The sequence below is a fragment of the Sapajus apella genome, unplaced genomic scaffold (assembly GCF_009761245.1).
Source record: "Sapajus apella isolate SASKATOON/1434 unplaced genomic scaffold, GSC_monkey_1.0 scaffold31, whole genome shotgun sequence".
NCBI classification, from domain to species: domain Eukaryota; kingdom Metazoa; phylum Chordata; class Mammalia; order Primates; family Cebidae; genus Sapajus; species Sapajus apella.
The window spans coordinates 1,575,610-1,601,747 of NW_022436971.1; the positions used below are offsets into that span (position 1 = coordinate 1,575,610).

A 26,138-nucleotide genomic window follows, 5' to 3' on the forward strand; every position below is an offset into this window, starting at 1 on the left:
TCCATTTAGACTACACACTGCATCAAATTAAAAGCAAGGCTAACTTGAAAGGCACAAAGTTCAAGGTCCTTTCTTTTTCTTTTTTCTTTTTTTTTTTTTTTTGAGATGGAGGCTCGCTCTGTCCCCAGGCTACAGTACAGTGTCTTGATCTCTGCTCACTGCAACCTCAGCCTCTCGGGTTCAAGAAATTTGCCTGCCTTAGCCTTCCAAGTAGCTGGGATTACAGGCAGGTGCCACCACACCCAGCTAATTTTTGTATTTTTTTTAGTAGAGACGGGGTTTCATCATGTTGGCCAGGCTGGTCTTGAACTTCTGACCTCATGATCCACCCATCTCGGCCTCCCAGAGTTCTGGGATTACAGGTGTGAGCCACCGCGCCCGGCCAATTTTTGTATTTTTCATTGAGACAGGGTTTTGCCATTTGATTAGGCTGATCTTGAACTCCTGAGCTCAAGCAATCCATCTGCCTCTGCCCCACAAAGTGCTGGGATTGCAGGCATGAGCCGCCACACTGATGAAATTAAAAGCAAGGGCAAAGATACTACTCTGTATCATATAGAATAGTTTTGCTGCCTTAAAAGTTATCTGCCAGGCTGGCCGGCTGGAGTGGCTCACGCCTGTAATCCTAGCACTTTGGGAGGCAGAGGCGGGTGGATCACCTGAGGTCAGGAGTTCAAGACCAGCCTGTCCAATATGGTGAAACCCCCTCTCTACTAAAAATGCAAAAATTAGCTGGGCATGGTGGCACGCCCCTGTAACCCCAGCTACTTGGGAGGCTGAGGCAGAAGGACTGGTTGAACCGGGGAGGCAGAGGTTACAGTGAGCAGAGATGGCGCCACTGCACTCTAGCCTGGGTAACATAGTGAGACTCCATGTCAAAAAATAAAAAATAAAAAGTGGTCTGTCAGGCTTGATGGCTCATGCCTGTAATCGTAGCACTTTGGGAGGCTGGCAGTAGGTTTGCTAGAGCGTAGGAGTTTTAGACCAACCTGGGCAACATAGGCAGACTGCCGTCTCTACAAAAAATTAAATTAAAAAAAATTAGCCAGGCATGGTGTCACTCACCTGCAGTCCCAGCTACTTGGGAGGCTGAGGTGAGGGAGGATCACTTGAATGTGGGAGGTTGAGGCTGCAGTGAGCACAATCTCATCACTGTACTTGACGCTGGGTGACAGAATGAGATGCTGTCTCAAAAAAACAAAAAAAATTATCTGTGCTCCACTATACATCCCACCCTCTCTCTATTGAGAAAATGAAGCACAAGTGCAGAGATGAGAGACAGAGGGTCCCTGGACAGTGTTTAGTCCCTAATTCCATTTTGCCTGGCCCCACTCCTGTCCTTGGTGACACTGGCACACTCTTCTTACCTTGTATATAATTAATCCTTTTTTTGCTTAAGCCCTTTGAGTTGATCCTTGTTATTTACATCTTAACTGATACAAATGCCTGGTTACTTACATACAAAATTAAGAGTTTTATGTTTCCCTATACAAAGACGTAAAAAAAGCACCTACTCGGATTATTGAAATGGGAAGTGAGGCTTATTTCTTTTTGAAACACATGAAAAAAATCTCACCACAGTGAGCCTTTGGCTTAAGGAAGCTTTGTTCAGTAGATTTCACTGTTCTTTGCAAGGCTTTGATCACTATCTTTGCCCAGAATAACTTTATTTTGAATGTATCAAAAGCCTTAGAAAACATTGAACTGAAAATCATGAAAATAGAGATTTTTATTATATTTGAAGAGTCTATTGCCTAGAACTATTCTATTACACAACGAAAATAAACTGGGCCTCTCCCAGGACACCACCACCGGCTTTTGTTTAAACAGGTCATATGAAGTAGTACTAGATAACTTTTACAGAGAAATGCTATTGGTGCTTATATCTTAGAAAAAAAAAGAAACTAGACAACTTGGAAAAGAACCTCCTGACTATTCTCATCTGGTAGGAGAATCTTAAAAATCTCTTCAAGGACTCCAGAGAATTAACCTTGCTGAAATGCAGATGGCATTATCTTATAAGATTTATTTTTTTCCAGCATCCAATGACATTTAGTGAACATTTAATGGAGCCAGGCACCATGTTGCTGTCTTGTTTACTGCTATATCCTCTTTGCTCAGCTTAGTCTTTGGCATATGAAAGGCACACGATAAATATTTTTGATGAATAAATGAATAACAAAAGATAAATAAGACTCAACCCATGTTTTCCGGTAAGCAGAGAACAAAACAATTTGTGCGATCAGACAGTAAGTAAATGATTTAAAAACAACCATCTTTTGAATATCTTACATAAAAAATGTATATGAATTGATAAAATAAGAAAACCATAAAACATAAATGAACAGTGTCTTGATCTGTTCAGGCTCATATAACAGAATGCCATAAACTGCATAGCTTATAAACAACAGAAATTTATTTCTCACAGTTCTGGAGCCTGGGAAGTCCAAGATCATGGCACAAGCAAATTCAGTGTCTGCTGCTGGCCTACTTTCTGTTTCATAGATGGTGCCTTCTAGCTGTGTCTTCACATGGTGGATGGGGCAGGTAGTCTCTTTTAAAGGCCACCCATCCTATTTGTGATTAGGTGACCTAATTACCTCTCAAAGCCCTCACCTCCTAATACTATCACCTAGAGGGTTAGGATTTCAACATATGAATTTTTGGGGAACACAATATTGTCATCATATGAGATGGAGAATGTGAATAGTTCACAGAAGAAAATAATTTTATCAGTAAAATTATTGGTCAGATGCGGTGGCTCATGTCTGACATTCCAGCACTTTGGGGGGCTGAGGCAGCCTGATCACATAAGCCCCAGGAGTTGGAGACCAGACATGGCAAAGCCCTATCTCTACAAAAAACACACACACAAAAATTAGCCAAGCATGGTGGTACGCACCTTTTGTCCCAGCTACTTGGGAGGCAGAAGTGGTAGGATCACCTGAGCCTGGGGAGGTCGAGGCTGCAGTGAGCTGTGATTGCACCACTGCACTCTAGCCTGGGTGACAATGAGACCTTGTTCCCTCCAAAAAAGTAATTTTATGGCCAGGTACAGTATCGCATGCCTGCAATCCAGCACTTTGGGAGGCCAAGGCGGGTGGATCGCAAGGTCAGGAATTTAAGACCAGCCTGGTTCGCATGGTGAAACCTCGTCTCCACTAAAAATATAAAAAAATTAGCCAGGCATGGTGGCATGTGCCTGTAATCCAGCTACTCGGAAGGCTGAGGCAGGAGAATTGCTTGAATCCGGGAGGCGGAGGTTACAGTGAGCCGAGATGGTGCCACTGCACTCCAGTCTGGGGCAACAGAGCAAGACTCTGTCTCAAAAAAAAAGTAATTTTATCACTTATTAATTAATAAAAGAAATAAAAGCCGGGCGCGGTGGCTCAAGCCTGTAATCCCAGCACTTTGGGAGGCCGAGGCGGGTGGATCATGAGGTCAAGAGATCAAGACCATCCTGGTCAACACGGTGAAACCCCGTCTCTACTAAAAATACAAAAAATCAGCTGGGCATGGTGGCGCGTGCTTGTAGTCCCAGCTACTCAGGAGGCTGAGGCAGGAGAATTGCCTGAACCCAGGAGGCGGAGGTTGCGGTGAGCCGAGATCGCGCCATTGCACTCCAGCCTGGGTAACAAGAGTGAAACTCTGTCCCCCCCCCCAAAAAAAAAAAAAAAAAAAAGAAATAAAAATGTTCACCATCAGTAATGATCATAGAAAAATAAATTAAATCAAAAAGTCATTTTGTCTAGTAATTTAAATTTTACATGGAGATGAAATATAGTTTTGAGGCCTGTGTAGTGGAACTTGGAAGCTCCTACACTGCTATGGCAGATTAAATTAATACATATTTATAGAAACTATCAATAATCATTTTCATATACTAAGTTTTGGAGAATTAATCCTAAGGACAGACACCAAAAAAAGGAAAAACAATCCATATGAAAATGTTTATTGTGAAATGTTTATTATTTATGTATGTTTGATGTGTAGAAATGAAATGTTTGTTATTTATAACAAAAAGTTAGAGTCAGCCAACATTAGGAGACTCATTAAGTGAATTATGGTACTCTATTCAATGGATAGTATGCAGGTTTATAAGAATATGGAAATATAGGCAGGGCACAGTGGCTAAAGCCTGTAATCCCAGCACTTTGGTAGGCCGAGATGGGAGGATCGCTTGAGCTCAGGAGTTTCAGACCACACTGGGCAACACAGCCAGACTCATCTCTACAAAAAGTACAAAAATTAGCTGGGCATGGTGGCACATGCCTGTAGTCCCAGTTACTTGGGAGGGTGAGATGGGAGGACAGCTTGAGCCTGGGAGGTCAAGGATGTAGTGAATCATGATTGTGCCACTGCACTCTAGCCTGAGTAGAAAGCAAGATCCTGTCTCAAAAAAAAAAAAAAAGAAAAGAAAGAAAGAAAGAAAAGAAATTCTCAAAAATCAAAAAACAAAGAATTCGGAAAAATTTATGACATCACGTTAAATGAAAAAAAGCTGGAAACAAAATTACATTACACTAAGTTTACAGTAAAATAATGTATATCTGTATACACAAGTCCCAGAAGGAAAATAAAAGAAGTTTGGTTCTAATGGTGTGACTGCGTTATTTAGAATCTAGATGTAATTTTAAACTTCTTTAGAATTATTGATGTAATGTTATCTGGGTAATAAAAGGAAAAATAAAAACAATCTCAACAACTTTTAAAAATACCAAAACATTTGCTTATTAAGTACATACATCAGGATGAAAAAAAATAAATAAAATGGATGTATGACATTGACACAAAAGTTTTTTTTTTTTTTTTTTTTGAGACGGAGTCTTGCTCTGTCACCAGGCTGGAGTGCAGTGGCGCAATCTCGGCTCACTGCAACCTCCGCCTCCTGGGTTCAGCGATTCTTCCGCCTCAGCCTCCCGAGTAGCTGGGACCACAGGCGCGTGCCACCACGCCCGGCTAATTTTTTTTTGTATTTTTAGTAGAGACGGGGTTTCACCGTGTTGGCCAGGATAGTCTTGATCTCTTGACCTCGTCATCCGTCCGCCTCAGCCTCCCAAAGTGCTGGGATTACAGGCATGAGCCACCGCGCCTGGCTGACACAAAAGTATTAATTAAATGCTTTTTCATTAAAATGAGATAATAAACAACCTCATTTATGTCTGAGGTTGCAAATTTTTGAATTTGAAAAATCAGACCTTGGCAATGACTTGCGCAATAGACTATAAGTAACTCACATGCTTAGCGTTCCAATATTGGAACACTAGGCATAAATGGGTTTTCATAGACAATTTCTTTTTTCCTTTTAAAAATTAATTATTATGGGTACACAATAGTTGCATATATTTATGGGATACCCTTCCCCACTACCCTCCCCAGCTTCTAGTAACCATCATCCTACTCTCTATCTACAAGAGTTCAATTGATGAATTTTTAGCTCTCATATATGAATGAGAACATGTGAGATTAGATAATCTCTTAAATATGATTTAGTCTGAAATTTAAAAACATTTCTCCTCCTACAAATGAGTAAATTTTAGGAAGACTATTTCAAAGTATAGTGAAAATTCTGTCATTTCAAAAAGGACTTTATGCAATATTGCACAAAAGAAGCCAGATATAAATAGGTATATGGTTGGTTCTCCATATCCATGGGTTCTGCATGTATGGATTCGACCAACTGTGGATTGAAAAAAATGTGGATTGAGGAAAAAAAGTGTCTGTATTGAACATGTAGAACATATACAGACTTTTCCCCCTCATCATTATTGCCTAAATAATAAAGCATAACAACTATTTACATAGTATTTACCTTGTACTAGATATTATAAGTAATCTAGACATGATTTAAAGTATACAAGAGGGGCCAGGCACGGTGGCTCACACCTGTAATCCCAGAACTTTGAGAGGCCAAGGCGGGTTGATCATGAGTTCAAGTGATTGAGACCATTCTGGCCAACATGGTGAAACCCCGTCTCTACTAAAAATACAAAAATTAGCTGGGCATGGTGGTGCACGCCTGTAGTCCCAGGTACTGGGGAGGCTTAGGCAGGAGAATTGCTTGAACCCAGTGTGTGGGGGGGTGGAGCTTGCAGTGTGCCTAGATCTTGCCACTGCACCCCAGCTTGGCGACAAAGTGAGACTCCATCTCAAAAAAAGTATACAAGAGGATGTGGGTTATATGAAAATACTACACCATTTTACACAAGGGACTTGAGCATCCATGGATTTTGGCATCCATAGTGAGTCTTGGAACCAATCCCCTGGGGATACCAAGAGTTGACTGTATAATCTATGATTTTACTTATATAAAAGTCCAGGAACTGGCAAATTTATGATGTGTGCACTTTACCAACTGCAAATTATATCTTAATAAAGAAGAAAAAGTGGTCTGTAATCAGATATAATTATTTTGCAGAATTGAAAATCAGACATTAAGAAAATTTTATTTTTCTTAAACTGCTTATTTGGAATGTAATGAAGCTTTTCTAAGTAGTTGAATAATCTGACTTTACTTTGGGTCAATGTGGGTGGTCATGAATGGCAAGATGTACATTTAATGAGTTATTAAGTCTCACATTGGTTAGACTGAGTGTACATTTTTAAGGCCATTGCTGCCCATTCCTCTTCTAATGACCAGGTGGATTATTTTTTCTTAAGAGTGATGTTATTTACATGACTGATTCTTAAAGGAATATAAGAAAAAAAAGACCATAAAAGTCACACCCTGGAAATCTATGGCCAACATAGAGAATTCAGGGTCCTATTTACATTTGGAGAAATTACAAATTCCAGGAGCATCACACAGTGTGTTTGAGTGTAAGTTGGAACTTGATCTAATATTTGTATCTTCATATTTTTGGTAACTGTTCTGCTAAGATGAAATTTTGGAAGTTCTCACTCATGTACATTTATTTAATACAAAAACAGAGAAGAGAAGTTATTCACCAGCTGTAGTACACTGAGTGGAAGTATTATAGAGAAGAAAGAGCATGTACTTTATAGCCATAAAAATCAGGAATTAGATTCTAGCTCTTCTACTTCCTAAATATGTGACTCTGGAAACATTCAATTTCTCTAAATTTCAGTTTCTTTGCCCATTAAATGAAGGTTAATAATACCTGCCATAAAGTGTTATCATAAGGATTGAAGATAATACATGAGTGAGTGCTTGGCACATTCAGCAAACAATAGTGATGGTGATTAAGTGTCAGAACTGGATGCTAGCCATTTTTGATACTATGGCTGAATGGCTTTGTTCAAGTAATGCAATCTCTCCAATAAGCAGGTTTTTCTATTTATAAAAATAGCCAGCTGGGAGTGGTGACTCATGCCTATAATCCCAGCACTGGGAGTCTAAGAAAGCTGGATTACTTGAGCCCAGGAGTTTGAGACCAGCCTGGGTAACAAATTGTCACCTCTGTCTCTACAAAAAATTAAAAATTCACTGGGTGTGTTCGTACACACCTATAGTCCCAGCTGTTAGGGAGTCTAAGGCAGGAGGATCACTTGAGCCTGGGAGGTTTTGGCTGCAGTGAGCTGTAATTGTGCTGCTGTACTCCAGCCTGAGCCAAAGAGTGAGACCCTATCTCAAAAATAAATAAATAAATAGACTGGGCATGGCTGGCTCATGCCTGTAATCCCAGCACCTTGGGACACCCAAGCGGGAGGATCACAAGGTCAGGAGATCCAGACCTTCCTGGCTAACACAGTGAAATTCCATCTCTACTAAAAACACAAAAATTTAGCTGGGTGTGGCGGCATGCACCTGTAGTCCCAGCTACTCAGCAGGCTGAGGCAGGAGAATCACTTGAACCCGGGAAGTGCAGGTTGCAGTGAGCCGAGATTGTGCCACTGTAGTCCAGCCTGGGTGACAGAGGGAGATTCCATCTCAATAAATAAATAAATATAAAATAAACAAATCCATCTCAATCAATCAATAAATAAAATAAGTAAATAAATAAATAAGATCAGGCATGGTGACTCATGCTTGTAAACCCAGCATTTTGGGAGCCCCAGAAGGGTGGATCACCTGAGGTCAGGAGTTCAAGATCAGCCTGGCCAACATGGTGAAACCCCTTCTCTACTAAAAAATACAAAAATTAGCCGGGCATGGTGGTATATGCCTGTAATCCCAACTACTCAGGAGGCTGAGATGGAAGAATCACTTGAACTCGGGAGGTGGAGGTTGCAGTGAGCAAGAGTGAGCCACTGCACTCCAGCCTGGGTGACAGAGCGAGACTCTGTCTCAAAAAATAAATATAAATAAATAGATAAATAAATAAATGCCAAAACTATTCTGTTGAGGAATGACTTCTGAGGTTAATTTCCAAGTAGCTTACTTTTTGTTCTTTCTTGCTCTTCTTCATGGTTCTACTGAATTAAACACCCTTTAACTATAGGCACAAGAAAAGGAAAAAAACATATCCACTCTATACATGCCACAAAAGAAGCAAAAACAGAAATGGAAATAGCACCAAGCACTCAAATCCTAATCTCCATCTGAGCCCCAAGGCAGAAAACTCTCCTGATCTGGCCATTCCTCCCTAGGGCAGACGAGGACGTTAACCAGCTTGAGGATGCAGGGCCCCACTTTGGGTAGTGTTTTCATAGCTCAAAGTTTTAGATGTTCATCTTGCTTTCATGAGGGAAGTTTAAGACAGGGCAAGTGGCATGCATATCATTTAAACAATCAAAATGTGGCCTCACATTTGCCTGTGGTTTACTCTTGCAGATTGTTCTGCCCCTGGCATTAGACTAAGGGTAGCTATTCTATTTCTATCTCCCTAGGGCCGGGGTAGGGGCAGTTAAGCAGTTATCTTTCTTAAATTTCATTGGCTCAAGGCCTGGGCATAGTGGCTCACCTCTGTAACCCCTGCACTTTGGGAGGCCACAGTGGAACATTTCATTGGCTCAAGACATTCTCTTACTCAAGGAGAAGAAAATGTCAATACTAGAAAAAATAAAAGAGCCTGGCTAGACTGGACCAAGCAGTACAAAATGATCTGATCCACTGTATATTTTAAATTAAAATACTGTTGCTATCTAAACTCAGAAGAGCATGGCCTGTGTTTCTCTAATTAAAGAAGGAAAAGAAAATCACTACTAGGCCTGGGAAAAATTCTCCAAACACAAAGCAAAAGTCTGATTTTACCTCTCTTTCTTCATAACAACCAAAGTGAGACAATCACAAATAGCACTTTACCCTAATTCCCAGGATTGTTATAAGGATTAAATAAAATAACGAAAGTATTCTGCCAAGTGCAAAATGCTACATTAATATTAGTTAGGTTATTATAAGAAGGGAACTGGTATCACTCCAGGTTTGTGCTGCAGACAGCAACAATAAAATAAGCAGACAGCTGGGCATATCTGCCAGACAGGAAGCATTTCTGACTCTTGAACACAGACTGGATTCCCTTTCGCTGAGATACACCTGCCAGACTGGAAGCCCCTGGTGCTTCGGTAATGAAAGAACACGTCCTGTCCAGGGCCTTTAGGGCCTTGCCCAGTCTGGCCTCTGACTCCACCCTGCAGTGCTGGCCTAGGGCCAAGTCTGGGCTAATTTCCCCCTTCAGTTTGCTTGGTACTGCCTTTCCGGTACTATCAGGCCTCAAGCCAGAGTCTCAAGTTATGCATAACACAAGTGGTCCAAAAATGAGAGCACTCCTTCCTTCCATGCCAGGGCTGGGAATTTCCCTTCCCTCCTCTTTCCCCTGAAGTCACTCCTATTTCCACTTCTCTGCTTTTCTTCTGCCCTGGACTCCAGACCCTTCTGGAGTTCTGGGGGTCTGTGAGGTCAAGAAGCTAAGAAAAAAACCAAGGACCAAATCTGTCCCATTGACCATTCCTGTGAATTGAGTCTCCATTGCTCCTCACCAGTGCTGATTCCTTGCTAAGTCCTTGTTTCTAGTGACTGGAACATGGTAGGGTCTTTAAAAAATTATTAATTAATTAAAAATACATAACTCATATCTACTGCTGTTCACATGGAACTCTTCTCCACTTTGGTCTTCAAAATTCCTGTCTGAATATTTGCTACGACCGCCAAGATCTGCACCTGCAGTGGTTCCACCTGGGGCCCATGCCCCAGGTGTCAAAGCTCAGGACCAAGCGTCTGCGGGGCTGGGAGCTGGGGTTTGGGAGAAAATGGGGAATGACACGATCTGCTCAATCCCTTTCCTCCCCCTCCCTCTGCTCCTCCGGTGTCACCCATTTTCAAGGTTAGTTTGTTTGGCAGGTGGGAAATACTATCATAGGGAAACTCTGATCCTCAGGAAAGAATGAAAAACATGGAAAAGATAAATATCATGATAAATCAAGACTTTTTGTTGCCTGTATCTTATTAATTTCTTTATATTTATTTAAAACCAAAGTTACAGCATTGTCTTGGAGGTAAAAGTATAACATAAAATATGAGCTCCAGGTTCTCAGTTTTCCTACTCTATATTATAATGTATTTATCTTATGGGATGCTTGGAATCTGGAACTGCGCTTCTACCTATTCTAGACTCTTCTTACACTGCAGGTTTGTTTTGAGGGCAAACATGGTAGAAATGGGGTAAAGAATGGAATCTTTGAAAACTAACATGAGGGGACATTGATAGAGGATAAGATATATATGGTTGAGGAGAAGGATCAGTAATACGCAGAAAAGAAAACAGATCACAACTAAATGCTCCCAGGGTAAAAGCTAGGTTACCAGGAACAAGTCTAAGAATCTTGCCTAGATTGTGGCAGAACTAGGGGAAGAGCAATGTAACATGGTAAGACTTAGTTCCTCTAGGTATTTGATTTCCAGCTGGTGCCAGGGGTAAACAAAAGGTGGTGGGATTTGGGGAATACTAAGCAGGAAATGTACAGATACACTCCCAAGGTCACCCTATGAGAAGAGGAAATCAAGGAACTGGGATGGTGGTTGCATCACCTAAGTGAATCATGAATACTAAAGACACTGAGGATGACGAAGGCCCTGGGTGGAGAGTACTGGCTGCTCCACGCGCAGAAACTCTTGATGAATACATTGAGTGCCCTGGAAGATGGTAAATGACGAGGATTGAGGATGGGTGTAGTTAGTGTTATAAGCCTCACAGGCGAAGGGGGTTTTGCATGTGAGTAGAAAACTAGGATCTGGAAGCACTTTGAGGAATAAGGAAAATATTTCTTCAGCCACTTCCAAGGTCTGTGCTTCCCTCCTGTATTCCATTCTTTATGTTATTGAATAGAACTACCATTACCCCAAAACCTGAGAACTCTTTACTCCTTCTTCTCTCTCATTACTTATATCCAATCACCAAATGCTTAATATTGCCCAAATTTATCCCTGAATTACACAGGGTGGGAGGTATGTGTGACAGAGAAGATAGATAACTGGAGGGGCTTGTATTTTGGGCTATGATAGAGTAGCGCAAGATGGACAAACTGGCCTCAGAGTTCTGAAGGAACCCTGGGATGGTTGTTTTAGTGCTTGGGATACTGTAGGCATGCATTCAGAACCCTGATTTCCACGAGCGGTTGTTAGCTTTTTGGTTTATTTTAGAAGGGCTTGTAAATATTTTAAATTTATTACTCCTTTATAAGCATCTCTTTCTACAAATTCCATTTGTGTCCCGTTGAGATTTGGCACCTCCTTTAGAAGGAAAGAGGACTCAGGGTGAATTGCACCAGGTCTAGAACCCCAAAACACAAATGACATTGGTCAAAGGATGGGAGAAAAATGAAGACTGGCTATTTGCCTAACAGGAATAAAAAATAGGTTTTACCTCTCAGGCCAACTCTCTGGAGCACTGTTGAGAAGGATTCTGGGGACTTGACTCTCAAATATGGGCCCCAAAAGTGGGTATCAGTTAACTGGTGAAGTCTGCAATGGGAATGAGGCCATGTGCTCAAGATTGCTATCCTTGGCCTGGGTGGTTTGCTTGCAGATGAGGACAGATTGGTTGGTCCTCAGCAAGTGAGGGGCCTCCTAGACTCATACAAGAGTCAGGCCTCTCTGTGTCACTGAAGCTCAGGACCTGTCTGTCAGGTCTCAGTCAGGTTCTAATCAAAGAGTTAGGAAAAACACTGAGTGTGAGAGCGGGAAAAGCCTGTTTATCATCATCGATGTTTGCTAAATTCCTCATGAGCTGGCTGACCAGTTCAGATAGGCCTGGGTTTGCAGCCATCTCACCTTCACATGCCTCAACGGGTAAGGAATGAGAAGATGCCATGGGGCCATTTGATCTGGCTCAAGACATTATCTTACTCAAGGAGAAGAAAATGTCAATACTAGAAAAAAATAAAAAAGCCTGGCCAGACTGGACCAAGAAATACAAAATGAACTGATCCACTGTATATTTTAAATTAAAATACTGTTGCTATCTAAACCCAGACGAGCATGGCCTGTGTTTCTCCAACAAAGAAGATCAAATCATGGGGATATGCGTTTTGGATGCTGGACCAGCCCTTGCCCTGCTTCTAAACGCCAAAGAAATCTTGGGTCTTGGCCGGGTGTGGTGGCTCACGCCTGTAATCCCAGCACTTTGGGAGGCTGAGGCAGGCGGATCACGAGGTCAGGAGATCGAGACCAGCCTGGCCAACATGGTGAAACACCGTCTCTACTAGAAATACAAAATACAAAAATTAGCTAGGCGTGGTGGCGCGTGCCTGTAATCCCAGCTGAGGCAGAGAGAATTGCTTGAACTCAGGAGGCAGAGGTTGCTCCAGGGAAGGAAGGAAGGAAGGAAGGAGGGAAGGAGGGAGGGAGGGAGGGAGGGAGGGAGGAAGAAGGAAGGAAGGAAGGAACCTTGGATCTTACATTCCAAAATCTTGAGTCTTACATTTGGTTACGTTCATTAGGAAACACTAACTCCTCCCTCACCTCAATGAAAAGAAAGCCTTTCCCTTAAAGGAGAGCCTGGTGAAGGGCAAGACCAGGAACTGGGCGGGGAGAAAAAAGAGACAAATTCCGAGTTTGAGCTAAAACTGTTCCTTGGCTATGGGGTGGGGAAGAAAGTGGAGCTTTGGCGCGCTGTGCTCTCTGGAGACAGTCTTCCTGCTGCTCGTGGGAGTGTGAATAGGGTAGAGGGTGCTCCCCGCGGGCGCTCTGCCTGTGTCAGGGAGGAGGGCGAGGGTTAGTGAATGGATGACCCTCAGATATGGTGAAGTCCTCCAGCTCCCTGAGAAGGGTTCAAGAGGTAATACACATCAACCTCCTTCCCACCTTCCACCCCCCAATTCCCAGAGAATTCGTGCCCCCACATCAGTGGAGCAAATTTCGGCGAGTGGGAAGGTTCCAGGGAGAGCCCCGTGTGGGGTGCAACAGGGATGTGCCAGGCACTGCTTGGCACTTTCCAAAACCCCAGGGTCTGTCGTGGCAGGAAAAGCACCACCCAAGCTCAGCATGTCACCTCAGGGAGGAGGAGTCAGGTGGGTCTCCGCAGCTCCAGGAAGGGCTGCCAGGTCTGGGGCTTCGGGGCTTCCCCGAGGGCAGAGAGGAGCACTTTGGACCCTAGCGATTCGGAGCCGACCTTCAGGGTTCAGCGCCCCGGAACTCTGGGGGCGAGAAGCCACGCCCGGGCAGTTTCGGGCTCCCAAGGGTGGGGAGTAGGTGCCCGGCAGCGGGCGGGCCGTCTGCTGCCCAGCCCGGCGCCTACCTCCCCGCCCCCCGGCTTCCTGCGGAGGCCGCGGCCGCCATGTTGTTGTGGGGCTGAGGCGGCGCCCGCGGAGCCCAAGCGGCCGTGACAGGCTACGCAACAGGTTCGCTAGCGGCGGCCTGACGACCAAGCCGGCTGCAGCGGCGCGACGGCGGCAGAGCAGGGTCTCCCGGCGCCTGCCCGCTCCCCGGCTGCTGGTGCCAAGGAGCGCGGAGTCGCGCTGTGACGTGCAGGAGGCGCGGCGAGGGCGCCAGGTGGGTGAAGCTGCTCGCGGGGCTGCCGCAAGGCGCAGGGCAGGTGCGGGCGCTGCGCCCGCCGCCCCGAGGCTCCGCGGATTGGGCTGAGGCGGCTGCGCGCTCCGCACGACGGGGACGGGTCCTCGGGAGCACGGGCGGCCCCCAAACTAGGCCCCTGGCGGGCTCGGCCGCGTCAGGCGGAAGCCTCTGGCCCCGGGTTCCTTCCCTTGCCGCCGGGCCGGGGCGGACGCCGAAGGGGCCTGGGCTGGGCTTCCCCTTCCTTGCGGCCGAACCCCGGCCCCCGGTCGCGGCCTCGTCTGGCAGGTGGCGGACGCCGGCGAGGGTCGGGGGCGGCGTGGCCCCTCGCTTTCGGGGTGCGAGCAGAAGAGAGCTCTGGGGGCACCCGCACGCCTCCTCGGGGACCCATTTTATTTTCGCGGAGTTGGTTTTCCTTGCTGGCAAGGGTTGGTGCGGAATGTCAGGTGAGCCGCATCCCGGTGCGTCAAAGTAGCCCGAGTCACGAGAGGGCAGTGGGCGGATGCTTGGCGTCCACCGCTCGCGTTCCGCCGGAGTTGTAAATGTTAAAATTTACCTTCAGCGTTGTTGACTTCCAGGGCATAGAGGAAGCACCGAGGGATATAATTTCTCAGGACAGATAAAGTTTATTGCTTTTTTGTTTGTTTTAAAGACGTCCGCTTGTGCATAGTGAATGGGTAAACCGAGGCTGAAACTGCAGATGGCTTTGCATTCTGTAGAAAGATAATCCATTGGGATTTATTAATTATGCGCTTTGTCGCTGCAGAATTACCAAAGGCAAGTGTGCTTTATTTGAAACTTGTGTTAATGAAATAGGAATATTTTTTGATAGAGCCAACCCCTTTATGATAGGAATTAAGGTTAGCACAGAAATGACTTGCTTTGCTTCATGCTTCTAGTTTGTTTCACTGGTGTTTGCCTGCTTACTCAGAAATAGGCAAGGTGTGACTTGAAATTTTGTGTTGTTACTCAGCTCAGTTTAGGTAGCATAAGCTCTTGTAGGTTAAAGCTTCTTAAGTGTTTCGAAAAATTAATTGCCTCTCTCCCTGTGCTAGTTTGCTATATTGTTAATCAGTGATAAAACCCAAAACCTACCTAGAAACATCAGACAAAATATTTACATGAATTAATAATGACATCCCTCAAAATTTAAAGATGCTGACAACTCTGATGTGTTCATCTTTAGGTTTTTTTTGGCTGTGCCTGTGACGCTCTCATAATTTACAAAGTAAAGTGGATGTATTTTATGTTTTTGAAAACGTGGAAAAATGTGCATGGCTGTTGTTTTGATGTAGTATTAATAAGCAGTTGAAAAGCTTGCATTTTTTTCACCCTTCCATGCGTTGATAACCATTCCCTGTGCTCACCTTTATAATAATGAAAGGTAAACTTGTCGGAGAAAACTTGACCTGTACAGAACTATTGAGCAGGGAGGTACCATTGTTCAGTACATCTCAAGGCTAAAATCTTGATTTCTCCTGAATATGAGGAGGTGTGTTAGGCATGTTCTAGGGATTGGATTAGTAGTGTTAGAAAATTTGTATTTTCACAAAAATAACATGTACTCAACCATCACCCAAACTCAGCAGCTTTCAGTAAGCTTTTCTTTTTTCTTTCTTATTTTAAAAAATCATCTCACCTTATATAGTCAGTATATCTTTTTTTAAAAGTAGAAAATTCCTTATGTAACCTTAGGATTTTTAGCTATAATGTATTGTAGAGTTTTACAAATTTCCATCTTTAATAAGACAAGAGGATCACATATTGGCCGTATCCTTCAACTATACTTTCTTCAGTATTAAAATATGTTTACCATGGTTGTCATGTATCAAGAATGTAACTACATGTTAGACTCTGTGCTGTTTTACATAATCATTTAACGCTTACTAAGACCCTAGGAGTAATTATTATTCTCTCATCAAAAAGATAAGTGAAATGTAACCTGAAGTTTAACTGACAACTCTTGGTCTCTGAGATAGTAAGTACAATAGCCAGGTTTCAAGCCATCCTTTTAACCTCAGCACCTGTGCCTTATCTGGTATAGTCATCTTGGTTCATAACTTTTAAAAAGAGTTATATGGGCCTGGTGCGGTGGCTCATACTTGTAATCCCAGCACTTTGGGAGGCCAAGGTGGGTGGATCATGAGGTCAGGAGTTCGAGACCAGCCTGGCCAATATGGTGAAACCCCCGTCTCTACTAAAAAATCCCAAAAAATTAGCTGGTCATGGTGGCGCACCCCTGTAGTCCCAGCTATTCAGAAGGCCAAGGCGGGAGAATCACTTGAACCCTGGAGGTGGAGGTTGCTGTGAGCCGAGATCTTACCACTGCACTCCAGCCTGGGCAACAGAGTGAGACTCCATCTCAAAAAAGAAAAAAAAAGTTACATGGTTCAGTAAAAAATATGCGTTGGTAAATGAGTGAGAGTACATATTAGCACTCCATTAAGTAGCATTTTTATGTATTAAATTTATTTGTGAAACGTTTATATTAACAAGTTCCAGGAATGATTCAGAATAAACGAATTACATTACCAAAAATGTGATATATTTATTACCAACTAACAGTGCATTTTCTTTTTCTTTTTTTGGATTCTAGTTTTTTTAGTTTCCTTATTTATGGAAAAAAAAATTGTGGAAAAATGATTTTTGAAGAAAGGCAGACTTGGGTGCCGATTTTTTTTTATTTCTTCTAAAAAAAATATGGGATACGTGTACAGAATGTGCAGGTTTGTAACATAGGTATATGTGTGCCATGGTGATTTGTTGCACCTATTGACCCATCCTCTAAGTTCCCTCCCCTCACTTCCCACCCTGCAACAGGCCCTGGTGTGTGTTGTTCCCCTCTCTGTGTCCATGTGTTCTTAGTGTTCAACTCCCACTTATGAATGAGATCATGAGGTGTTTGATTTTCTGCTCGTGTGTTAGTTTGCTGAGGATAATGGCTTCCAGCTTCATACATGTCCCTGCAAAGGACATGATCTCATTCCCTTTTATGGCTGCATAGTATTCCATGGTGTATATGTATCACATTTTCTTTATCCAGTTTATCATTGATGGGCATTTGGGTTGGTTCCATGTGTTTGCTATTGTAAATAGTGCTGCAATAAACATACGTGTCAATTGTGTCTTTATAGTAGAATGACTTATATTCCTTTGGATATATACTCAGTAATGAGATTGTTGGGTCAAATGGTATTTCTGGTTCTAGATCCTTGAGGAATCACCATACTGTCTTCCACAATGGTTGAACCAATTTACATTCCCACCAACAGTGTTAAAATGTTCTATTTTGCCACAGCCTCACCAGCAGCTATTGTTTCTTGACTTTTTAATAATCACCATTCTGACTGGTGTGAGATGGTGTCTCTCATTGTGGTTTTGATTTGCATTTCTCTGATGATCGGTGATGTTGAGCCTTTTTTCATATGTTTCTTGGCCATGAAAATGCCTTTTTTTGAGAAGTGTCTGTTTATATCCTTTGCCCACTTCTTGATGGGGTTTTTTCTTGTAAATATGTTTAAGTTCCTTGTGAATTCTGGATATTAGACCTTTGTCAGATGGGTAGATAGCAAAAATTTTCTCCTGTTCTGTAGGTTGCCTGTTCACTCTGATGATAGTTTCTTTTGCTGTGCAGAAGCTTTTTAGTTTAATTAGGTCCCATTTGTCAATTTTGGCTTTTGCTGCAATTCCTTTTGGCCTTTTTGTCATGAAGTCTTTGCCCATTCCTATGTCCTGAATGATATTGCCTAGGTTTTCTTCTAGGGTTTTATGGTTTTGGATTTTACATTTAAGTCTTTAATTCATCTCGAATTAATTTTTCTGTAGTGTGTAAGGAAGGGGTCCAGTTTCAGTTTTCTGTATGTGGCTATCCTGTTTTCCCAACACCATTTACTGAATAGGAGATCCTTTCGCCATTGTTTTTTTTGGTCAGGTTTGTTGAAGATGAGATGGTTGTAGAGGTGTGTTGTCATTTCCGAGGTCTCTGTTATGTTCCATTGGCCCATTGGCCTGTATGTCTGTTTTGGTTACTGTGTGCTGATTGTTAAAAACAGGATTCCAAGTATGAAGTAGGAAAATAAGAATGTTTATAATTAATTCTGTAAGTGGATAGATCTAAAGTTGAAGGGACATCAGAAATACTGTATTTTTTACTTGAGTTCATTTTTTTGATTTTGCAACATCTTACAACTGTAGAGCGCAGACACTAATGTTAGAGTTCTCTTGGGTAAAGTGTGAATATAGGTATTCTTAAGGAGGAGAAACTAAACTGGTCTTAAAGGATATGAGAGCAAAGAGGAAGTGGGAAAGGAAGGGAGGTAACTGAACAGAATTAGGACAGTTAATAGATCAAGAATTATGTATTTTCGCAGCTCCAAGAGGGCAGCATATTTCATTTGCAGAATGTATTGTTTCGAGAGGTTCACTCAAAATATAATTTCATAGCTACATCAGGAAGCCAGCAGAGGATTATGATAGACATTTAGTGGAGTAGGGGACTGTTACCAGATGCTAAACACCCGTTTTATTTAACCAGCTGTTTCGTGTTCTTTGGATCATTTTCTTCATGAATGCATATTCATTTTACATAAAGTTTATATGGTTGTAATAAAAATTTCATTTATTTTCATCATAACTATAGAGGATAAGAGTATAGCCTCTGAATTTAAACCTCTTGCTGCCAGCTCTGACATCAAATAACTGTATGATCTTGGGCAAGTGACTTTTAATTCTCTTCGGCTTCCTCTGTTCCCTCATCTGTAAAATGAGGAAATATTACCTAGCCCTACTATTGTTATATGTAACATAAAGTGCATATAAATAGCTCCTACTGTTGTTATATCTAACATAAAGTCACTTAGCACAGTGACTTCTGTTTAGTGTAAGTGCCTGATGTTACCCGTTATTTTAACTTGCTTCAGTGAGAAATTTCAAACCAACCTAACATAGTCCTTATTTTGGTCTTTGTTTTACCCAGTGACTGGAAAGTAAATTAGCCTTTTTGCTCTTAATTTTTAATCTTACTATCAGAATAATCTATATAAAGAAGACCGGAAAGTAGGGTAGAACAGACCCACAGTCCCATTGGGCTCAATTTCCAAATTTGTTTTTAACATTCCCAAGGGGCCTATGAAAATGTTTAGTGAGGCCTCCTTTAAAGTGTGATTTATCTTGGGCAGCCCCACAGTTGGTGATGGCCCTGGGCCTGAGACCCTTCCAGGATGGACGTGGTGATGGTATCAGTGATAACAAGGTAACCATGATAATTTGTAATGATTTGTAGTGTACGGCTTGGCACTTAGTAAATATTCGTGATTGATGGCTGCTGTTTTAATTTTTATAATGATAAGTATGCACATTTATATAAAAATGTAAGTTTTAAGTTGTAAGAACATAAGCAGTTTCCATGTTATTATGTGATCTCACTGAACTTGATCACAAAATAGCTTTATTGAGATTTAATCCACATATCATATGAATTTGATTTTAAGTGGAAGCATGATACTTGACTTAGTATATTCCTTTATTTTTGGACATTCATTTTGTAGTTTTTTTTCAATAATTACTAATGCTGCGAATCTTCGTAATTAAAGCATTTCCCACATTTCCTGTTATTTTCTTATGACAGATTCTCAGAAGTGAAATTATTGATTTATAGGATATGAATGTTGGTAGGAGTCTTGACATATGTTTTCAGAGTGCCTTCTGAAGAATAACAACAGTATGCACTCCCATGAACTATGCCTGCAAGCACCCAGTTTTGTTCACTTTTGCTAGCCCTGGGTATTAGCCAGTGTTTTGTTTTGTTTTTGAGACAGGGTCTAGCTCTGTTGCCCAGGCTGGAGTGCAGTGGCAGGATCTCAGCTTACTGCCATCTCAGCTCATTGAAGCCTCCTTTTCCTGGGCTCAAGCCATCCTCTTACCTGAGCCTCCCAGTGGGACCAACTAATTTTTTTGTAGTTTTTATTGAGACCATGTTTCTCAGGCTGGTCTCGACCTCCTGAGCTCAAACGATTTGCCACACCTCAGCCTCCCAAAGTGCTGGGATTACAGGCATGAACCACTGTGCCTAGCCTCGTTTTCTTAATTATTAATGATGTTAAAATTTGTTAGCTACTTTTATTTCTTCTTTCATAGATTATTAGAGGTCTTAGTGTTTTCGTTATTATAATAGCCCTCTGTACATTAAAAATATTAATTGCTGATCATGTTACAATTTTTCCTCATTTGTTTACCTTTTAAGTTTGTTTTCAAAGTTTTAAATATTTATTATATAGATTATATAGAATTTGTTTATTCTTTTGTTTTCTTGTATGGCTTCAAAACCTAAAAGTCATCTTTGTTTCAAAGAGGTGATATTTTACTTGAAAGTGAAGCGTCTATCTGAATTTTTTTTCATCTGTACTTTTAATTCATGTCAAGTAAATAGTTTTGCTGTAATATTTAGTCTTGATATGAGACAGATGACTATAGGCTAAATAGTCAGCTCCCCTCAGCACATCTTATACGAATACAGGCTGAGTCACAAGCTATTCTTGGGTGTTTTTATTCCCCTTTATGTGGGTGAATTGTTTTGTTCAGAGTTGTTGACTATTCTTTGAAAACTGGTTTAATTTAAATCTTCAATAGAATTTGAGTACTAACCACTTCAGTATTAGTTTACTATTCCTGTTCTTTTATGCCTCCTGGCTTATTGGTTGATTCTTTGAAGGCTAACCTCAACATTTATAAAAATCTGAGTTTATAATTTGTGCTTAAAAATCTAAGGAAGCCAGGCGTGGTAGCTGATGCCTGTAATCCCAGCACTTTGGGAGGATGAGGCAGGTGGATCACCTGAGGTAGGAGTTCAAGACCAGCCTGGTCAACATGACGAAAGCCTATCTCTACTAAAGACACAAAAATTAGCCGGGAATGGCTGTGGGAGACTTTAATCCCAGCTACTAGGGAGGCTGAGGCAGGAGAATTGCTTGAACCTAGGAGGCGGAGGTTGCAGTGAGCTGAGATCACACCATTGTACTCTAGCCTGGGCAACAAGAATGAAACTCCAGCTTAAAAAAAAAAAAAATCTAAACTGAAGTTGCTAAATTGCAGAACTAGAATTAAGAACTAAGTTTGTATAGATAATTTATCTTTGAGGCTTTTAGGTCTTAATGCTTTATATATTTGGGACCTAAGCCTCTAGAAATTATAATAACTTTTTTCTCAAATATTGATTAAAGTGAGAAAAACATGTCCTTTTATTAATAATTGGAACAACTCTAATTTGTTTCAGTAAAACAGATTAATGATTCTACTGAAAATAATGTTGAAATAATTGTAATTGTAATCATCATCATTTACGGGCATCTTCTGTGTGCCAGATGTTTTCTAGAAGTGATATCTAAGCCTTAAAATAACCTGGCGTTTAGGTACAATTACAGTAGTACTTGCTTATCTGCAAGGAATACATTCCAAAACTCCTAGGGGAGGCCTGAAACCATGGATAATACAGAACCCTATATACACTAACACTATGTTTTTTCCTGTATATACATACCTATGATAAAGTTTAATTTATAAATTAGGCACAGTAAGAGATTAATAATAATAATGAAATTGAACAATTATCATAATATACTGTTAACAATTTCAGAGATATGAGACGTTCTTACGGTAGGTCTTAGCAACCTCAGCATACAAATTTTTCCTTTCCGTATTGAGAACTTTCACCTTTTCCCCTAAAGGAAGTGGCCTCTCCTTGGCATATCCGAATTACCAGCATCACTACTCTTGCACTTTGGGGTTATTATTATTATTATTATTATTTATTATTATTTTTTTTTGAGACGGAGTTTCACTCTTGTTACCCAGGCTGGAGTGCAATGGCATGATCTCGGCTCACCGCAACCTCCACCTTCTGGGTTCAGGCAATTCTTCTGCCTCAACCTCCTGAGTAGCTGGGATTACAGGCACGCACCACCATGCCCAGCTAATGTTTTGTATTTTTAGTAGAGACGGGGTTTCATCATGTTGACCAGGATGGTCTCGATCTCTTGACCTCGTGATCCACCCGCCTCGGCCTCCCAAAGTGCTGGGATTACAGGCTTGAGCCACCGTGCCCGGCACTTTGGGGTCATTATTAAGTAAAATAAGGGTTACTTGAACACAAGCACTGTGATACTGTGACAGTCGATCTGATAACTGAGACAGCTTCTAAATGATTGATGGGCAGGCAGCGTAGACACAGTGGATACCCTGGACAAAGGTATCCCTGGACAAAGGGATGACTTTTGTCCTGGTTGGGACGGAGGAGGGCAATACAAGATTTTACCATGCTACCCAGGATGGTGAACAATTAAAAATGTATGAGTTGTTTATTTCTGGAATTTTCATTGTATATTTTGAGACCACAGGTAACTGAAATTTCAGAAAGTGAAACTGCAGATACGGGGGTCTACTGTATACACATTACTAGGTTAGGAAATTGAAGCTATGTCATGTGGAAGTCCACAAAGCTAGGAAGTACTCACATTGAGATTCAAACTCAAGTTGCTGGGTTTGTCTTCCATGCAGTTGAAAGAATGCTAACCCGTGCTTATTTTATTATTATTATTTTTTAGACAGAGTCTTGCTCTGTCACCCAGACAGGAGTGCAGTGGCACAATCTTGGGTCACTGCAATCTTTGCCTCCCAGGTTCAAGTGATTCTCCTGCCTCAGCTCTTGGAGTAGGTGGGATTACAGGTGTCCACCACCATGCCCAGCTAAGTTTTATATTTTTAGTAGAGATGAGGTTTCACCATGTTGGCCAGGCTGATCTTGAACTGCTGACCTCGTGATCCACCCACATCAGCCTCCCAAAGTGCTGAGATTACAGGCGTGAGCCACCACGCCCAGTCTAACCTGTGCTTATTAAATAATATTTTAGTACCTACCATGTGGCTGACTGCTGGGCACTAGGTATATGAAGTGGAAGAGCCATTCAGAAGAGCTCATGGTCTAATAGAAGTAGGGCAGGCATGGAAACAAAAGTAACAATGCTAGCTGGTATGTAGTTTAATGAGATAATACAAGACAAAATGGGATGGTGGCAAAGGAAGCTATCATTAGTGGAAGTGTCACTCAGAAGGTAGGTAGTTCCAACAGGTGCAGAGAGAGAGGGCATGGGAATAAAATCAAATGGAGGTGGAGGTGGGGAGATATTTCAGCTCTGGAAAGGTAGGCAGAAGAGAGAGCCTAAAACATCTTATATGCCATGTGAATGGATTTTTAAAAACCAGCTCTGTTACGACATATATTATAAAATTCACCCTTTTAAAGTTTATAGTTCAGTGTTTTTAGTATATTCACAGACTTGTGCAACCAGTTTCACTATCTAATTTTAAAACATTTTCGTCATTCTTAAAATAACCTCCTATACCCAATGGCAGTCACTTTCCATTTCCCTCAGCAACCCCTAGCTCTAGGTAGCTACTAGTCTACTTTGTGCCCATAAAATTGCCTATCCTAGACATTTCATGTAAATGAAATTATACGATATATGGTCTTTTGTGACTCACTTTTTTTACTTACCATAATGATTTCAAGATTCATCGATGTTATAGCATGGATCAGTACTTCATTTCTTTTTATGTCAAATATACCACATTTTGTCTATTCATTCATCTGTAGTTGATGGACATTTGTTTCCTCCACTTGGTTGCTTCCACCTTTTGGCTATTATGAATAATGCTGCTGTGAGAATTTGTGTACAGGTTTTGGGACATATGTTTTCTTTCATCTTCGACTCATACTTAGGGGTAGAATTGCTGTCTTACATGGCAACCTATGTTTAACATTTTGAGGAACTTCTGAATTGTTTTCCAAAGCAGTTGATCTGTTTTATATTCCCACCAGCGATGTATGTTGAGTTCCAGTTTAGGAGGTTAATTTTATACTGTTGGTGAGCCATTACTCAGAGTCACAGTGGAAAAATTGTTGAAAATGATTAGCTTAAGCTGGGCGCAGTGAGTGGCTCACACCTGTAATCCCAGCACGATAGGAGGCTAAGGCGGATGGATCTCCTGAGGTCAGGAGTTTGAGATCAGCCTGGTCAACATGGTGAAACCTCATCTCTATGAAAACTACAAAAAATTAGTTAGGTATAGTGGCGGGCACCTGTAATCCCAGTTTCTTGGGAGACTCAGGCAGGAGAATTGCTTAAACCTGGGAGGTGGAGGTTGCAGTGAGCTGAGATTGCGCCATTGCACTCCAGCCTGGGCAACCAGAGTGAAACTCCATCTCAAAAAAAAAAAAAAAAGAAAGAAAATTACTGGCTTAGATTAATGCTTCCTCAGTATGGTCTAAGACACACACTAGATCAGAAGCTTTTCCTAAGGGATAATGAACCAGAAATATAAAATGTCTCCTCATTTCTCAGGGGCCATTATTATTCCGTTCCCATAACCTCTGATATTATGTGTTAGAATGAGCTACCTACTAATAATCTGAGTTATTAAGAATTGCTGAAATTTAGTATTCACAAACTAAAATTAGCACGTTTCTAGAGCTTACTGAGGGCTCTAATTTAGTTTTCTTCTAAGAAATCTGTCAGCTATACCATGCTTTGGCAGCACTAGAAAATTAGGATGATGCATGCTCACATTCAGATAGATATTGTTTTCACTGCATCAGTGGTGGTGTCTCAAATTGGCTGTGGTTCCAATTGCTGTTATTCTTGGATTAATCTAATTATAGAATTAATGTTACATTTACATTTTTGTGGACCACTTTGGTCTTCTGTATTTGTTACATTGCTACAGTTCTTCATTAGGGAGTTATTTGTGTACTAGAAAATGGGAGGAGGTGAGTAGGTTGGATCTCTTGTCCTACTTAGGTGGGCGATGGTTAGATTGGTTTGGGAATGAGGCTGCTCTCTGTCTGTGGAGTAGCCATTCTTTTATTCCTTTACAAAAATAGTTTGGGAATGAATGGATTATATAATTGGAAGGGTCTTTCCCACTTCATTATCTTAAAGCTTTTTTTTAAGAATGAGGATTTGTGTATGTTATCGTTAAACATTTAAGCTACGGGATATATGAATCCTCTGAAAGTCTGCAGTTGGCTTTGGAGGTGTGAAACCTTTGGAATTACGTGCCAGATTTTGTACATTTGTGTTTTTCCAGGAAGAACAACCATGGGTTTTATCAGATTAGAAAAAAAAGAAGTTCATGACAGAACAACCATGGGTTTTATCAGATAAGAAAAAAAAGAAGTCCATGACCACCCAAATTAAAGAATTCAGGTTGATGAAAAGAATTTGTAAATTTGTGGTTTGGAATATTTGGGGGAAGTGAGACCTTGCTTTGGTTAGGTGTTGCTGTCAGTGAAGGATGTTTTCTGGGTATGCAGTTGGTTTTAGTGTAACAAATTCCATGTTAGAATATCTCTTTTTTATTTTTTGCTGGTAATTTTTTTTCCTGTTAGATTTTGGAGTTTGCTTTAAAAAAAAAAATCCTCGTTGCATATTGATGATGATGATTGTTGTTGTAGAGATGGAGTTTCACTATGTTGCTCAGGCTGGTCTCAAACTCCTGAGCTCAAGTGATCATCCTGCCTTGGCCTCCCAAAGTGCCGGGATTACAGGTGTGAGCCACTGCAGTCAGCCCAAATTTATTATTATTTTATTTTTGCTTTCTTGGATGACTCTTTTGATGTTCAAAAGTGCTGTTTTTGCACAGTGGTAGTATGCTTTATTTGTAGTAATGGAAGTGTATTGCTAATTAAAAAAAAATAACATTTCAAATTGGCTTGATAGTGTAGAAAAATGGACGAGTGCTTTTCTACCCATTAGCTGCTACTTTGAATTTCTTTACTCTTCTGTTAGTGTTTTGGATGAGATCTGAAACTACCAATCACAGATAAAAGTTATTCACATGCAGGCCCTTATGGGGCATGGCATCAGTTTGGATGCTAGGCTCTTTCTGCCTCTGCAGTAGCGTGTGTTCATAGGAGTGTACTTTTCGTCTGTAGTTTTTAGCACTGGATGTAGCATGGCTGGATTTGAGATGAAATGGTAATTTCAGTTAAATGCTTTTAGTAAAAGAGACTTGTTACTTATTATCATTTATAGTAGACTAAAAAATAGACAAGGCTGGCCGGGTGCAGTGACTCACGTCTGTAATCCTAGCACTTTGGGAGGCTGAGGCGGGTGGATCACTTGAGGTCAGGAGTTCGAGACCAGCCTGGCCAACATGGTGAAACGTGGTCTCTACTAAA

General features: G+C 41.4%; 1 protein-coding gene across 5 annotated transcripts in view; it reads left to right on the forward strand.

Annotated features, from left to right (window-relative positions):
* Window positions 1-13,422: 13,422 nt before the first annotated feature.
* ITSN2 (intersectin 2) overlaps window positions 13,423-26,138 on the forward strand; it is a 163,717-nt gene continuing 151,001 nt past the window's right edge. For 3 of the 5 annotated variants that reach the window (XM_032293961.1, XM_032293963.1, XM_032293964.1), the window contains exon 1: window positions 13,658-13,888. The gene's annotated coding sequence lies outside the window, so the exon portion shown is untranslated. Of the gene's footprint in view, window positions 13,889-14,006; window positions 14,353-26,138 lie in introns of those variants that run through there. The other 2 variants (XM_032293959.1, XM_032293960.1) reach the window with 2 other exon arrangements.